Below are 4,263 nucleotides of genomic sequence, written 5' to 3'. Positions count from 1 at the left end.
CCCTTCCCTTCCCTTCCCTTCCCTTTTCTTTTTTCCAATTCTAGAAGAAAGAGGAAAGAACAAGACATAGTTTAGCTGCACATGGATTGAGAAACCTACTAGGTTGAAGGTAGGATATTCTGGAACGCTGAATTCTCTTTGGTAGCTTTCCCCTTTTAGGCATTTTACCTAAATAACATTTGCCTTTTTCCTGTTTATTTTGTATATTCTGTTTTTCCTTTTATCTTTCTTTTTGCAATTACTATCACGAGATATAAAAGAACCTTTTACAGATGCTCCTTATTTAAGTCTGCATACAGACTCATCTTTTTGAATTTGAGTTTGTTGTTTATATACACAACAGTTTTATTAATATACTTATTTTGGCTTTCTTTCTGTAAATACAATGCCCTTGTAAGGACATGGGATATTAAAATTATTTACTTATGGAACCATCTAGCAGAAGTTTTCATACTCTTTCCATGTAGTGTTTGATCCTTCATTTTTTCAGTGAATTTGGGCTCCATGAGATGGAACAAATTTCTTTTCATTTGGTTGAAATAAAAAAGTCTATTTCTTCTTTATTTTTCTTTGCTGCCAACCTAGTCATGGAAAAAAGGGTCAGCTGCTAGGAACTTGATATTTTATAGCTCTCCCTTGACTTTACAGTGCTTAACTTTTAAGAAATTACTTCTTTTTTTTCCTTTTAAATCTATAAAATCTCAGTTTCAAGTTGATGCTTAATTTGTGCATTCACAACAGAGTTTTATTTGATATATCTATACTGCTTAGGCTTTTTTTGCACATCAGAAAGTTATGAACTCTGTACTATACCCAACTTATAAGGCTTCATTTGCACAAACACACTGAAGTCAGTGCTTAACACAAAGCTATTAAGTTCCAAGTTTGTGCTTATGCACTTTGGTGAGTGGGTAGAAGGATAAAGCATATGCTTCAAATGAGCACATATCTCAATATTTTTCAAAATTAGGCACTAAAATTAGCTTTTGTGTCTACCAAAAACTGCAGCTGAAGGAGACCTCAAAATAGTGATAGTAATGATGAAAGCAGCAAAATTATCATTTCTGAATTTTGGGAAAGCAGATAACGTTTGATTTGCAAGCAACCTCAAGCAAAAGCGTGTTCTTACTGTGGGTTTACAGTATGACATTGTGTACGTTTGACTCAATGTAGTTAGGGAAACACAATGGTTATAAAGTTGGAGTGACTTTTCCATCATTCCTCTATACTCAGGAAAAATTCTACTAATTCTACTCCTGAAATAACATTCTGAATATTTTTTATCGGATTGTAGCAGGAGAAGCAGAAGTTGGCTGTTCTGGGTGGTCGCATCTGAATAGACTAAGCAGGTTTGTTAGAGATGCTAAATCTTGTGATGCCCTTTCAGAGAACTGTAGTTTTTAATAAGACAATGTTCTGGAGGAGATGTTAGGCTAAAGACTCAACCACTTGACTTTTTCTCCTCTAGAAACAAGCTGCCTTTCAGATGACCAGGTCTTGATCTACCCTGGCCCTGCAAAGAAAATACTTCAGTATTTTCCCTGTAATGTTGATGATGAATTTTTACAAAGGTTGTACTTTTGTTTTCAAAGACTTGGCTTGAGTTCCAGCTGCACAACACAAAGTAGTGCAGAGTGAATTGTGCCTTTGCACCACAAGTGGGTTTCCTTTTTAAGGCACTGGCATTGTTCCCAGCAGCTCACGTGAATCCTGCATGCACCTTGTTCTCCTTAGTAGCACAGTACAGAGACTTGCAGAATGCCTCCACCTTTTTTCAGTCTCCTTACATCCGTCCATGTGGGATTTGGCAGCAAGAGGCTTCACCTAAGGAAGAGGATGAGGTCCTCTCTCCCTTGTAGGTTTTCTTCGGAAGGTTCTACAGAGAGTTTCTAGTCATTATACAAATCTCTGATCTTCAGATTACTGAAGGAAAGCTTTCACACATAAATGTCTCTGTGCCTTTACACTTAGCTCGCCATTCAATTCTGAGTCATTTAGCTGCTCTTTTTTTCTATTTTTCCCCCTGAATCTTCTCACTGAGAATGCCAGCTTCAGACCAGCAATCAATACTGAAAATTGTATAACTATATGAACTCAGGTAAACTGGGCTTATCAGCATACTGCAGCATGTGATTTATTTAAGTGGATGTGGAAGCAAGCGATGCTTCTAAGTAAGTCCTTTACACATTGGTCCAGGTTGGACTACATCCAACCCCCCATTTCATTTCTAGCTTTATAAATGCGTGTGAACATTTGCATATCCTGACAAGGATGTACTAATTAAACAGCAAAACACATAGCAGAAAGTTTTCCTTTGACCGCTTACATCTAATGCCATTTGACATAAATTATTTCCTGTCATGTTGTTCCATGATGCATCAAAGTAATCTCACGTTTTTACTAGAGAACTATGATTACAGGAGAGCTATGATGAATACAATAAACCCACATTTAACCTGTCTTGTAAATCACTACAGTAGTAACACTTTTTAGGTGAATGGTAGTGTGGTGACAGCAGTGGCAAACAAGAGGCAACATCTCCTGTTGACTTTCCATGGATCTTCAAAGTGCTGGAATATTACCCCTGTAAGAAAGGAATAGAGATCATATATTTTCTGCCTGATAGGCTATTTAGAAAGAGAGCTTGATGAACATTTTTAAGGTTCTTTATGATATATAGAGTGAAGATACTACAGAAGTAAAACCTTCCACATGCACAGTACAAGGCAGTATTTCAATGTTGCTGGTCATTGCTATTCAAAATAAAACTGGAGAACAACTCATAGTCATTCATTTCAAAATTGACAGGAAACTGAAGTGAAAGAAAAAAACAAACAAAAAAAACCCCCTCAGCCATTTAGTTTGATACTTGAAAAGTAAGTCACAGAACCTAATCCAGACAGATCTGATCCACACCTAATTACTTATGGCTGAACTGAAACCTATGAAAAACTCAGAATTTTGTTGACGCTTCCACATTCGCACACTGTATGAGGTGTGGAAGACACCATGAAAGATAGGCACATGCTGTTGTATGAAGGCTCTCTTGAATTCCTCTGTTCAAGCTTCAGGCTGGTTGTATACAAGCAATTTCTGACTGGGGAACTATATAGTCCTTTTGGCAATAGGAGCTTTCTGGGCCCATGCCAACATGACGTACAGAGATGCTGGGTTTAGTAGCTGAGGCACAGCACTGTGAGTAGTAACCCACTCCTACATCCCTTAGTGCTGATAAGTACTCAATAACATAATGAATAGGTACCTGTCTTCTGCTGCAGATGTCTGTGCAGTCTTTCCCTGATGGGGACCTGCTCTCTGAATCTAATTCAAATACTTGTGAGGCCACCCCATATGCTTTTTTATTTGAAACCAGTGGGATTGGTACTCTTGGTGGGACAGAAACTAAGTGGTGCCCACCTTCTGACTGTAACATGTTGGCTTTGAGCTTTAAACCCCACATTAACCAGAGCTCTCTTTATAGGTAAAGCTGCCTTATTGAGGCACTGCCACAGCTGTGCTAGAGGAGGGAATGAGGGTGGGATTGTGCTCTGTGAAAATGACATCTGATGTGAATTCAGCCACCAGTCTACAGGGCACAAAACCAACCAAGGTTTTTCAGAAGTCTTGGCCTGGCAAAAATGATCTGAAATTTTTAAGAAACAGCAGAAAACATGTCCTGGATACTGAGCAGTTCTAAAGTGTTCTTTCCAAAGCACAGCTATCTTAGAACCTCTCAGCAAGGATGTTATACAGTTTGTTTATGTTTTAGTAGGAACATAACATTATGCTTTTTTCTAAATTATTTGGAAATGATTGAATCATTTTAATGAAACTTTCCAAAATAAGTCAGCCTGAGACAGATACCTTGTCTGGGAAAATTCAGTCCAAACAGTTAAAAGTTGGCAAAGTTTTATAAACAAGTGTCTTATAATGGTCGGCATTGGGCAGCTTAGCTGTAGTTGTCACTACCAGCTCTGCCTAGACTCCCTAAACTGTCAGAAGGTGTTTGTGCTTCAGAAAGTTGTTTCTACAGTCTATTTAAGTTGGCAGATGTTTGTTTTTTAGCTGCCAGTATTACATTTGGCTTTATATAAGTGAGGTGCTGAAATTCCAGCTTAGTATATGCCCGGCTTATAGCAATTTCAATTTACATCACAACTGTGACAAAGCAAGAGGGTTCACATTTTTTAAGGGATATTTTCTCTCTAAGGATAGAGATTTCTGCATGGCCCAAGCTGAGGTCTGCAACTCCCTCTGACCATA

This window comes from Meleagris gallopavo, chromosome 3, assembly GCF_000146605.3.
Source record: "Meleagris gallopavo isolate NT-WF06-2002-E0010 breed Aviagen turkey brand Nicholas breeding stock chromosome 3, Turkey_5.1, whole genome shotgun sequence".
NCBI lineage: Eukaryota > Metazoa > Chordata > Aves > Galliformes > Phasianidae > Meleagris > Meleagris gallopavo.
This window is presented reverse-complemented; position numbering follows the sequence as displayed.